This window comes from Erithacus rubecula, assembly GCF_903797595.1.
Source record: "Erithacus rubecula genome assembly, chromosome: 2".
NCBI lineage: Eukaryota > Metazoa > Chordata > Aves > Passeriformes > Muscicapidae > Erithacus > Erithacus rubecula.
The window spans coordinates 82,353,175-82,367,139 of record NC_136685.1 but is presented as its reverse complement, the minus strand read 5'-3'; positions in this window follow the sequence as shown (position 1 = coordinate 82,367,139).

Sequence of the window (13,965 nt, the reverse complement as noted above, 5' to 3'; positions counted from 1 at the left end):
GGTGGTGTGTGTATTTTTTGGTTTGTTTTGGAGTATGATGCTGTGAACACAAAAGCTGTTCTCGGGGTTCTGTTTACCCTTATGTGGTGGGATCTGGAGGAGACCTTTTGCAGGCCTGAATAAGGTACTGGGATGATGTATGTGCTAATGTCACAGCCAGGAAGATAAGAAATGCTATTCAAGGATGTGGCCAGGGAAAATGGAACTCTTATTTTGCACAGGTGCCAGTGCTAGTGAGCCCCTGAAGTGATATTAGAACCACAGTGCCACTATTGGTATTCATCCAGCATAAGCAAGTGCTGTTTCTGGGGCAACTACTTATATATACTTCTACTACTTATATTAACAGACTACCTAGGAGCCCTGCTCCAAGCCGTGTGCTTTGCTCTTTTATGTGCTGGTCTACTTATATTACATTCTGCATTCATTTATTTATTTTTAAACTGGGGAACTGCTTTATACTGCAGTGAATGAGCACAGTGTGCTTTCCCCTCTGCTCTGTCGTGGCAGGGCTGAGGTTTGACACTTGATAGCTCTGCTAAGCAATTGCAAATAGCACACCTTGAATTAGGATATTTGCCTGTGCCAGGAGAGGGGGAATGGTGCTTGCTGCCCATCGCAGCCCGCCCGCACGAATGGATGGAGGGATGGAGGGATGGATGGAGGGATGGATGGATGGATGGATGGATGGATGGAGGGATGGATGGATGGAGGGGTGGAGGAGCCGGCACGGCTGCCCTGTGCTGGCTGTGTCCCGGGTGTGAGCAGTGGCCACGGGGTGGTGCTGGCCGCTCGCCGCGGCGGGGCTGCCGGCCGGGGCTGCAGCCGCAGCCTCCGCGCTCCGCTAAAACCCCAAACTCCAAACCGTGGCATTTCCGCCGCGCCTCTCCTGCTGGAGATTAGGATCGCCGCCTTGTTGCTGTGGAAACGCTGCGTGGGAGAAGTGGAGCTCATGATGGGTTCGATGGAAAGTCCTTAGGGATGGGCTGGGCACCCAGCACCCTCGCACTGGGGAGAACGGGGCTGCTCCTGCTCATCACAGGTTTGGCTCATCCCTCCCCTGACCCTCGCTGCTCATTCTCCTCTTGAACTCCTGACAGCGTTTCTGCGCCCTCGCTGCCCAGCTTCTTGTGGCAATTGTTGCTTCCCATCCTGAGTTGGAAGTAACTTGTTTTTTGGAAGTAACTTGTTTTTTTTTTGTTTTTTTTTTTTTTTTTTACCCTGAGTGGAAAAAAACCCCAACAACTTGTTAAGATTACTTATCTGAGTTTTAGGCAAATTTTTCTTTCTCTTGGTGGACAAAAGGAAGTTGCTGTAAATATAACAATTGTAAAAGCTGATGGCTCTTCTCAGTTATTCCATCTTGTTGCTTGTGGGACAAACTGCCCAGCATGGAAGGTGTGCTGGATTCCAGCTCTGGCATGAACTCCTCCATCCCTGATGCCTTCAGGCTGAGGTGGGGGAACAGGCAGAACTTCTACAGCAGGAGAAGATGAGGCAGGGGCTGAGTGTGGCACATGCTCTGGGGTCTGTGTTACCCTGCTGTGCCAAGGCTGGCATTTGTTAAATGGTAACCCCATGAAAGATTTTGTGAACTACAGCTTCTTAGCCTTTCTGGGTATCAATTTCAGAGTATTTGGAGAAAAGCTGGAAAAATGATAGTATTTGTCAATACTAATACAAAACCCAAGAAAAAAACAGGTCCCTTTTTTTCATTGCTGCTGGGTCTCCTCTCCTCTCCTCTCCTCTCCTCTCCTCTCCTCTCCTCTCCTCTCCTCTCCTCTCCTCTCCTCTCCTCTCCTCTCCTCCTCTCCTCTCCTCTCCTCTCCTCTCCTCTCCTCTCCTCTCCTCTCCTCTCCTCTCCTCTCCTCTCCTCTCCTCCTCTCCTCTCCTCTCCTCTCCTCTCCGCTCCTCATCCTCTCCTCTCCTCTCCTCTCCTCCCTCTCCTCTCCTCTCCTCTCCTCTCCTCTCCTCTCCTCTCCTCTCCTCTCCTCTCCTCTCCTCTCCTCCTCCTCCTCTCTCCTCTCCTCTCCTCTCCTCTCCTCTCATTACATTTTCCAGTCATGAAACAGCCTCAATGTTGGTTTTGGTGTTCCTGATTTTGCTGAGGAACTTTAGTGTGCTTGGTGAATGTGACATTGGTGCTGCTGCAGCAGCTCCTTTGAAGGCAGTGATGCTGAATGTTTTGCAAAACCATTCTTTTACATCTGCAGTGCCCAGAAGTGAACAGACTTACATGAATGTGATCAGACCAGTTTGACACTCTCCATCTTTCCCTTTTGAATGTCTCTTGACTGTTGTAATACCATAATTTTGCTATTATTGGAGTCGATACAAACTCTTCTATTGTACAACAGTCCTGGATTTCTCTAGTGAAGAAAGGAAACGAGGAAGCCAATTGCTGGTAACTCTGAATGCCTAAAGAAAATTACATGAACCAATTCTAATCTAAATAGCTGTAGTACATAAAAACCATCTGAGTCTTCCTCTTATACTCTAAAGAAATGAAACCACACCTCCACTTCCCAGCAGCTTTGATGGTCATGTTGAAAGCAAATTAGTTGCATTTATATTGTGATATCTGAATTAAACTTGTCTGATATGGCTGAGATGTCACAGCCCTGTTAACTATAGGTGCTCTCTAATACAGTGTCTTTTTAAACAGGCAGGTAGGATAAAATAAAATACAGTTCTTTGTCTACTCAATGAATTTTTTTGTGGGAAACTGTGAGCAAACCAGCTACATCTCAGTATAACCAAATCTTTCACAGTGACTTCAAATAAAGCAGAGAAATTAAATAACTAAAGATACACTGTCCTTCATGTATTCATCTCCTCTAGCCTAAAGCTCGGAGACCTTCCCACACTCATTTCTGATCTTTAAAAACATTTGCATTTCACAAAAATCAGCAGAGCTCTACAGCTCTCAGCAGTGATTTCTTTGTATTTTGTCGTTCTGTTTGCATGCTCAGTTTTGATAAATTATGTTCTTCTTGGGTTGGGTGCAAAATGTATTTGTGTAATTAATGAAGGAATGTACTTCTTGCTATAGAGCATCTAATAAGACACCCTCTAAGATCCCCATCTTGTAAGGTGTTCAGTTATACAGAATCATCCTAGAAAAGGTACTAGCTGATGTCTGGGTCCTGAAGCAAGTGTCAATGAAAGATATCTGATCTTGAAATTGTGGGCTAGAAAGGAGATTGTGGGCCAGCTTGTGGGCTGGCCACCAACCCTTATGCAGAGACACTGCTTTTTCTGTTTTATAAATTCTTCATGAATCTGACATCTTCCACGGTTGTGAGCAGTTTCAGAAACTACAGATTCAGACTTCAGTGTTAGTGGGAGTTTCTAGGCTGTTTTAATGAGGCACAGAGGTAATTTTGCAGAGTCATGCTGTGAGTAGATGTACCTGTGAGTGCCAGTGTGGGACTTTGAAAGAACTGGTTTCTTTTTGGAGTGGCAGATAGAAGAGAAAGTGATGATCTGCCCAGAAAAATCTGTGTGCATCCTCCTCATGGGGGGAAAACATGAGCTCTTGGAGCATCTACTGAAAATTCATAGAGGGGTGAAGGATTTAAAAGTGAAAGGAAATGCAGAAAAGAGGGAAAGATGAAACAAATTGTTCTAGGAACTGCAAAAGTTAAAAAATTGCAAGTCTTGATTCCTCCCTCTCCCTCTGGTTGGAATCCCTCTGCATCCATGAGATGTCAGTGATTCAATTGACATAGGGAAAGCTGAAGAGAGAGAGAGAGGGCAATATATGTAGGCATGTATTTAAGGTTTACTGAATTAGTTGGTATTTGTGTATGCATTTATCAAGGCAGAGATACACAGAGCAGTTATATTTGTGACTGTGCTCTTGCCACCATATAATTTACAGTTCCCAAGGATTATGAGTAGTTCCTGTGCTACTTCTGTCATCATCTTGTGGGATGTGTGACCAGAGGAATTTTGGGTGCTTGAGATAACCCCATAGTGCTCCTAGTCTTTCATCTAGCAATTCAGATAAGCACATCTGTGATGTCAAGTTTATGAAGGACAAGGTGTGGATGTGCTTTGAATTATGCCCGTACCTCAATGCTTTGCTGAATAAGGGCAGTACAGCAGAGTAATGAGCAAAATAATAATAATAATAATAATAAAAAAAAACAACAACAAAAAAACCCCAAACTGCTCATCAGGCTATATTTAGGTCAGGATCTGCAGTTCATTTCTCTGGACACCTGATGCCTCTAGCTAACTGGCATGACTGGGCTGGCTGCTCCAGGAGTGATATTTTATTCCACTGATCTGATAACACCCATCCTGTTCTCATACACAAATGTCCCTATCACCGAATCACCTCTGCCATCGTTAGTGCTAATTGGCTCCCTGGCTGTTCCCTCAGAGGAGCCTGATAAGCCTGAATGGAAGCTAAAGGGCTGTCTACCCACAGAATGGCACTGGCACAACCTGTGAATCTATAACAACCTCTGCTTTCATATTCTGCTCCCTGGTCTCCTACAGAGAGGCTTTCAAAAGCCAGGGCTATCCCTCTCCCCATCTTCTGTGAGGACTGAGTTTGCCCACACAGAAGTTAGAGCATACTAGCCACTGGTAAATGTTTGCTTTCCATCATATTTCTCTGCTGGTGGGTGCCTGTGTGTGCAGTGGAGTGTGCTGGGCAGGCTCCAGCTCCTGGTAAACAAGAGGGACAAAACGGGGACGTGAGCAGAGTGGGAATGCAGATGGGTGTTGGCATGAGGTCAGATGCTTTTACAAAATACCACCCTTCATTTAAGCTGCATCATGCTTTCTGATGTATCATATTTTATGATGGATTAGACAAAGCTAGCAATTTTTTGGCAGGCTGAACAAAGCTTATGCAAGAGTAGATCTTTTTACTAAAATTTCCCTTTCAGAACCCTTCTGAGAAATCCTGAATTGTCCTGTAAATTCTGCTCTACATGTAGATGTTCAGTGTGTAATACTGTACAGATCATAAGTTTTGAACAGCAATTCTTTGAGGACTAGTACAAATGTATTCATTGTCTTGCACAGAAATTTTTTGTCCTTTTCCAAAAGGAGTGATGAGTTTCTTCTATTAATGAGAAAAAGAGAAAGGGAGAAGGGGAGTGGCAGATCTGACATCTGTAGCTCCTGCATCTGAATTGGGTTCCATTATTTATTTTGTATAACCAGAAAATCTTCCTTTGAGAGAGGAGAAATGAAGCAGGCTGTGGAGAATGGAATAATCATTATTTCATTCCAAGGAAAGGGAAGGAGGAAAGCCAAAATTCTGCCAACAGAAAAACAGTGTTCTTTGTCCTCTGTCACTTTCATTGCCATCCCATCTCCTACAGTGGAATCCCTAAGGGAAACAGAAGCAACCAGAAGGCACTGAAGCATTTTCATATGTTTTCAAAGCATGTTGTCAGTCAAAGCTATTTACATTCTTTTTTTTTTTCTCTTGTCAGTTGTAGGTCTTGAAAGTCCTGTTGTCCTTTTGCTTTCAATGTGAGTGGGTGAATTGTGGCATCCTCTCTGCTCCCCTCCATCTTCTTTAGGGTCTCTGGTTTCCCACTGAGATGCACACAAATTTTCTATTTGGCAAAACGTGGCATCATTATTCCACACTCCACTGTAAGTCTTATGTGTGAGTCTCCCTCCAGCTTTGCAGGTTTTGTTTGCATAAATGAGCAGATTGCAACAAAAAGAATCTGGATTGGCAGCTCTGAAGACTTTAATCCTCTTTTCATCCACAGAGCAAAAATAATGCAACAGCAATGTGACTGGATGGCTGCTATGCTGGCTAACACCAGGGACCAAACTGGGGAGCTGCCAGAACTTGAAAGTATGACCCCTTCTATAGCCAGAGCTGAGGCAGGAGGTCTGTATGACACCTGTAAGCTCTAGAGACTGGGAAGGCAGAGAGAGAGCAAGGCCACAGCTGGCTGCTCACTTACATGAGTTTGCTCTGGAAATGAAATCTTTCCAAGTGTCTTGGCTTTACAGCATTGCAAATCCTGTGCAAGACACTCCCTAAGTGATAACAGTATCTTACTGAAACTGTGATGCAGTCCTAAGCCTGAGGAAGAATAATCCTTAAATCAAGTTAGTCTTAGATTCTCTGCAGATGTTACTGGCAAATTTACTGGGGTTGTTCTACATTAAGGATTCTGTCATGCTTACAAGGTTAATGCTGCTCCTGGCTGTTCCTGATGTCAAGCTCTTGGATGAACTGGGTAGTCCTTCTCCTGTACCCCATCTGGAATCCCCTGTGCAGAAACAGAGCTGTCCTGCAACAATCTCCCTGAGAGTTCAATGGAAATACAGAGGGGAAAGAGGTGGCTCTGCAGTCCATTGTCTCATTCTGGATCACTGGTACAGAAATGATTAATGAATGACATTTGTCCTTGTCTCTCCTTGAAGATCTTGAGTGATGGGAGACTCCACAGAGTCTTGGTGCATGACCAAGCTTCTTCCCTTACTTTTAAAATGTATTTTCTAACAAGCAGCCTACATGTTCCTTGATGCAGGTTAAGGTAGGGTGTATTGTTGATTTCCTGTAAAACTCCTATCTAATCCATGCCTTTAAATCCTGTTTTTGTGCTGGTGGTTATTCAATTGTGTAAAATCTCACACATACCCCTTCTCTAATGCTTTCTTTCCCCAGATCATTTCTACAGCCTGTTAAGGTCATGCTGAGTCCTGACCTTGTCCTACACTGTATGTGCAGTCCCGTGCAGCTTAGTGCTAGCAAATTTAGTAGAGCCTAAGCTCTCTTCCATCAACCAATCTGTAGTGAAAAAAATGGATAGAAGCAAGCCAAGGACAAGACAACATACAGAACAGTTTTGGAGAAAAAACAGTGGCAAATTCTCAAAGCTAGTACTTTTTATTTTTGCACTAAGTTCCAAGATCTAGGAAGCTCCTATTTGAATTGATGTTATTTTAAAATATTTTTAAATAATGTTTTCATTAGCTGTTGTATTAGCTGGATCTCAATCTCAAGGTTACATTTCACTATTCTGAAATTATTTCACAGAACAAAGTGGCTCTACTCACAGATTTGATTAACCCATGGGTCACTTCCAGACTCATGGCTTATCTCTCACTGGAAGGGCTGCACTGCACTGGCTCCAGGGCTGGCTGTGCCAGCCTGGCATCATGCTGCCTTCAGCAGCTGGAACATGGGCAGCTGCTCTCAGAGAGTCAGAGTCCATGGCAGAAAACACAAGACCTTCCCTGTAAGGTGGGAAATGTGCCACTCTCTAAACTCTGGCAGAGTTTAGCCCCAAGATGTCAAGCCTGGCCTGGGTAGGAGATTCCTGTGAGGAGTTCCGGCACATAAGGTTCACAGACCCAACTGATAACTGCTCATTTAGAAAATAAATAAAACAGGATTTAAGAATTAGTGTTACAAGGCTTTTTTTTTAATTTTTTTTTTATTTTTTTTTTTTTTCCCTGTATGGTGATGTCAGGCCTTAAGAAAGGTATCTGATATAATTTCTTGTAGAAAACTACAGGCAGATAAGCAGCTACCTGCTTTGTCCATTTCTTCCTACTCCCAACCTGATGTTGATATACACAGCTGGGGAGCCTTGTGGGAGGTACCACAAAGCGGGGTCTGACCTGTTTCTATTCTGCTTGGGTCATTTATTCACCCTGTAAGCAAATGTCTTGAGAGTCCTGAGGGGGTAAAGGGGTAAAGTTCCATCCACTCCTCAATAATTCCTCAAGAGTCTGGGAGACCCTCAGTGGCCTGACTGATCTCACAGCCTCCTGAGCAGGTCAGGGCCATCCCATAAAATCAACAGCTCGAGGATTCACAGAGCTTGTCCCAAGCCAGTGGCCAGAGGCTGTGGCAGTGCTAAAAGCAAGCCTGGCCCCTGTGCCTTTCTGTAGGTGGTGAGCAGGAAAAGATGCCGATGACGCACATCCCAGCCCAGACCCGTGTGAGATGTCGTGTATCATTGCCATTGTTCACTTGCTGCAAAGCAGGTGTTAGCTCTGAGAAAAACCCATAAAAGCTGCATTCTGGATTGTTTGTTCCTCGTTAAAATGATCTGGGCCCCCGTGGGCATGTGTTGTCTTAATATTCTGGTGCTGAGAAGTGCTGCATTTTCATAATGAAAGCTGTTGCAGGAAAGCAATTCCGACCTCAGATAAAGGGAGAAGATTGCACTTGCCACTCGAGTTATGGTATTAGAACAACTGATTTTATTTGTTTTCATTTTGCCTGTCAGCTGCTGCTGAACCTCTCTGCAATGTTCTTCAGAGATGTTAATTGTATTTTGTGTGTCTGGATCCCCCTAAGAAGTGACAAACATTTTCAGTCACAAATTGGATGTCTCTTTTCATTTAAACATCAGCAAGGAAAACTAATTTAAGAATGGTGGAGCCGTTGTTCAAGCAAGGGCCCTAATGTGTGATAGAAGCTGACAGAGAGATTTAGGGACATAAAGCAACAAATTCTGTGTTGGGAATGTAAATCTATAAGATACTCATTTAATTTTTTTCCCTCAATTGATTCATGACTGAAGAGAAAGAGATAAATGCATGAAGAAGGACAAAATAATAAAGTAACTTCATTCAGTTTTCAGGGGTGCAGCCACATAATTAATGTCCAGCATTGAAGAGGACAGAACAATCTTTGGACAAAATTCCTGGAGATGCCTATGGATGCCTTTCCTTGAAGAAAGACCGGATTGCTTTTTTTAAGTTTTGAGTGAAAAGGATAAAATAACAGGTAAATAACATGCAAAGAGATGAGGAGAACATTGAGTACATGGATCTGTGCAAAGTGGATGAGGGAATGAATTGCAGGTCCTCCAAACTGCAGAATGGAAAGGGAAGGTGGCCATAACCTACACTTCTGGCAGAGGAGCCTCAGCAAATTCCCCTAACATGACCAAAGTCTTGTGAGGGCTGCACATGAGTACAGTACAGTCATTCAGATCTGGGAACTCAAGCCCAAACTTGAGTCTGTCAGCAACACAAACAGGTATTTTGAGAAGAGCTGTCCTCCCCATACTGGATACCAGGACTTCACAGTGCTGAGCAAAGATGAAATGAAGGTGCTCAGCAGGTGTTAATGATTCTCTAAGACACCCTGGCAGAGAACACATCCCTGTCTTAGGCACCTCTCCCTTCCTACCCTCTGATTCTGCTGGCCAAATTACATGTGGTAAGAGACCATGTGAAGGCAGGAAGGCAGTGGAATATCTTCCTTGTGTTTGCAAGTCAGTGTCCAACAGATGTTTCAGAGCTGGAGTTCTCTTCCCATGAGTTCAGGGTCTGTTGCTCAAGGTTCTCAGTTTCAGGCTAGTCTGGGTGTACTCCAAGCAGAGGGAGCTTTGCAGCATTTAGACAGCAGACACTTTCTGACAGGTTTTGTGCTTTCCTGTGAAATGTGCAACAATCTTTGACCAGCCTCAGCCACCGTGCTCTTCAGTAAATGCTTGAAGGTGACTCCAAATGCATGTCCAAGTCACATTTCTCTTGTCTAGGTGCTCAAGAGAGGAGGAGCCATCCTGTAGCTGCTGGAGCAAGAGAGCAAGACTCTCAGCTGCTGTGCATCCATCAGACCATGGCCTCAGCTTACACACTGTGGAATGGGCTTTCTTATCTCTATGTTGGGCAAAGCAAATTTCCAGCCTTATAGTCCTTTGTCTTTCCCTGTGACTCCAGTAATTTGTCAAGCAGAAAGTTTAAAGGAACTTGAAGCAGCCTTGGTCCTTCTTTTTGGCTGCTGCCAAGTACAGCATGAACTCTTGTGGAGAAGATGGAAATTGTTGAACCAAGGGGGATGAGGGAACAGGGACTGCCACACTGTAAAGTCCTTCTGGAGCAGCTGCATGTTCAGCCCATGATATCAAAAAGTCACTAAGAGCTTCCTTATTTATTTTCTATTTTTCTATTTCAGGCAATAGGCAGAACTGCAAGAAAGCTAGTTCTGAGGGGAGGTGGCTCTGCCTCCTGCATCCCTCAGGGGGTAACTCATCAGGTACAAAAAGCACACAGCATCTCCCAGCACGTCCTGCAGACTGTAAGTCAGGTTCTGGAAATTTTACCTGTGCTGAGAGGCATCTTCCTCCACAAGTGGTCCTCTTGCAATCAATGCAGCAGGTTCCTACCTGAGTGAGGAAGTCAGACAACAGCTGGTCCTCAAGAGCTGTGAGTTAAAAGTGTAGCAAGCAAGCTGATTTCCATAAAAATGGAAATGAGTCAGAGAGGGGAGAACCATATTTGAGCACAAATGCAAGCAATTAGCTCAAAGCCATTACTGTAATGGCTAGAAAGACTTTTTAAAATTATCATTACTGAAATGCATTAGCAATATCTTTTTAAAAAATGTGAATATACACAGTACAATCCCATCTATCTGCCAGAGCATGAAGTAACCCCATTTCAGTGGTATGTGCAGAGGAGTCTGTGGAGACTCTTTACAACAAACAGAACTTTAATAGCAATATGAATGAAGGCATTACCAGGGAGAACTTGAGAAAGGCAGCTGTGATTAGTGCCAACATAAATATTTGCTCAAATGGGAATCTGGACTTTCAGAACAATTTCTAGGAATACCTGCCTGGCTCTACCTGCCCTCCTGGCCTTCACCTGTGCTGATGCCCCTCTTCCCCAGAGCAGTGCTTTTCTGTCCTTCCCTGCAGAGCCTTTGGAAGATGCCTGGCTCAGGTACAGAACTCACAGGTCCCATCATAGAACATGGCAGAATAAGGGACTTTCAGGATCTTGATGCTGTGGGGAATGTGTGTGGAATGCAATGGAATCTATCATTCCTAAGGTACTCTTGGACAGCCTTGGATTTTTGTTTAAAGAGAGTCTTAAGTCCTGTCTTGGCATTTCATCTATTCTCTGTAGTTACATTTGCAACTACATCATTAAAATAATGGTCAATGAATTAAAAATATTTTCTGTGAAAATGTGATGCAATTGATAAGCTTTGGTTTCATTCAAGCTGGGAGTATGTGGAGAACTTTTCCCTGACTGTGAGTGGAAGTGGGTTGATTATTAGGTTGCTTTTCTCTTTATCTTCTTTTTGCCTTTGAAATAAGGAAACAAAAAAAGAGAAAACTCACAATTCCATACTATAACAGTTGTTTTGGCCAAATGCAGAGTTCAACTGCAGAGTTTGGAGCCCTGTTGCCCACCTGCAAGTTGGGCTGTGCAGCCCAGTCACCTGCAAACCACTTTCACATCTCCATTGTATCTTTGAGAGGAACTGTACCATCAGACTGAGGTAACAAAATGAAGCATTACTTGTGTGAGAGCAACTTTGGACACACAGAGGAGGTTCTCAAGCATAATCCAAAGATGATCTGAGGGAGACACACCTCAGTGATGTAAAGAAGTTCAACTATCCATGCAACTCAATCCAGGAAGCATGACTGCAACCATTCCCAGAGTCTAGGAGAGCAGGAGAATGGTTCTTCTGGTGAGCTGGGGAAAGGATCTATGCTTTCTAGGTTTTCAGCATAATTTATGAATTTTGGACTGAAACTGTGTTTCCTTGGAAAATATTTGCATTTGTAGGGTTTTTCTTGGGCAGCCACAGTGGTGGATGGTGTAGGATATTGAGTCATGCTCTTGTGGCTCTGCAGTCCTGCAGCTGTTCTGGAAGAGCTGCCTCGCTTCTCACCTAATTTGGTAGAAGAATACCTGGGAAAGCACAGCATTGCCAACAGCTGCAAGTTCCCTGGCAGTATCCTGTCCATGCACAGTCACTGTGTACAAGTGGAGTTTTTTTCACACCAGTACTCTGCAAGTGTCTGAGGTGCCACTGTAATGAGAAGGCAATGTAGCATGACAGCTTGTCTGGAAATACAGGGGTTTTGCTTTATTAGACACTTCAGGTGGAGACTTATAAGCCAGTCTCTGCCTTTGAGTACATCTTCATGGTTCTCACTGGAGGCAGTAGAAAGAAACAGGCAGAAGTGGTGGCTATTTAATGCTCTGTGCAGGAGTTTCCCCTACAGGAAGGTGTTCATGGAAGTTCCCTTGCACACACATGTGCCTGTAATCTGTACCTTCCTTCAGGAGCCTCAGCAGGGCTGAACCTGGCCTGCAGATAATACAGAAGACATTGCCTGGAGGAGAGAGATGTATCATATTTTATACCTGGATTCAATGAGGTGACAAATGTAAGCCTGTTTTTTATTACCATGTGTCTGCTGCATTTCCCACAACTGTCTGTCGAGGGCTGTCTGACAGAGACACAAAGTCCCAGGTTGTGTGTTTCAGTTATTTATATGCAAGGTCGTTCTCTGCCATCCTTTCAGGGAGATGACTGATGTCCTCAGCCCCCTGCACAAGGTTCTTTCATTCTCCTGGAGCAGCTCAGGGTGTGGGTGCTTTCAGCTGAGGGCCTTTCCATGTCTAACAGACCCTTGATTCAGTGGTGCTTCCAAATCTGGGGTGTGCAAGCAGCCCCACCAGCTTGTGGCTCAGTTCACAGGTGTGGCTAATTCCACCAAACCTGCATTATGGACCAACAGAGGACCTTCAGGCAGCTGTGCAGAGCCAGTCCAACAACAGCTGCTGTTCTAGCAGTGCTCTAAGTGCAGAGGCCATCCTGTGACCCGGCATGAGCCTGACAGCTCCTACCCCCAAGGAGGGCTCAAAGACATGGCACTGTGATGCTTTGGTGATAGAAACCTGTGGGCCTGGAAGGATCTGACAGCACAAAAGAGAGTGGCACTCCTTGCCTGCAGGAGCCTTGCTGGCAGATTCCCACTTTATATAGGCTCATCTCTGAACTCAGGGATTTTTTTCTAGGATGGGTCCCAGCGGGCCAGTGGCCGAGGCACTGTCCGCATGGCTGGATGTCCTCAGCTGTCCTCTTTCCAATTTATCTTTGGGAGCAGCATCTCCCACTCCTGTCACCTTTTCTCTGTGGGTGTGGGAGGGGCAGCAGTCTGGGGCTGTCACCTCCCTGTGCTTCCCAGCAGGCAGATTCTGAAAGGACACAGAGCCCTCTCTTGACCCCTGGCTGAGGGCAAGCACCCTGTGTTGTTTAAATGGGATAAGGAATCAGGGCCAGATGAAGGAATTACATCTGCTCATTTCATGCACCATGGCCCCCTAGAAACAAGGTGAAATCACTCACTTTGAGGGGACAACCATGCATGGTGGGTCTGGAAGGATTTCAGTGTGACCAGTGCTGGGGCAAGGAACACTGGGGTGAAACAAGTAGAGAAGGATTTAGTTAACTTCAGCCAAAGATGGCCATCAGTTACTGACACAGTCCATTAGTGGAGCTGTTTGTTATACCAACTTAATTGTGTTTTCAGAAAGAAAAGGGGAAAAATAATCAATATGCCTAGTTCATTTTAAAACAATAAATAACCACAAGTCTCTCCCCTGTCTCGTATATAGTATTGCTATCAGCTGGGAGAGTGAAAGGTGGCTGTTTGGACAGCAGAATTAGGCACTGTGGATCTCTCTGAACAATTTTCCTGCCTCCAGATCCTGAAAAGAGCTCCTGCTTCTCAAAGGTGATTCATGGAGCAGCTGCAATACCACCACTGTCTAACCTGAGCTTTCACACATTTACTCCTTGCTGCAAGCTACTTTTCCTGCTCCAGCCATTGTAGCACAGCAGATCCCAGCACTCACTGTCCCATGACATAGCCATGGACATGTTTTCTTCTATTCCAGCATGACCAGCAGGTTGAGAGAGATAGATAAGAGGTAGAAACTCATTACTATGAGGATAGAGACACTGGAATGGGCTGCCCAGAGAAGTTGTGGGTGCCCCATCCTTGGCAGTGTTCAAGACCAGGATGGATGGGGCTTTGGGCAACCTGCTATTGTGGTTTAGGAATGGCACTTCCTAATTTAATGCCCTGCCCTGTGAGACTCCCCCAAATCACACACAGCTTTCTTGCCCTCCTTCCCCTGAGGAAGTCATGAAAGATTCTGGGTTGAGACAAGAACAATTTACTGGAAACACCACTGAGA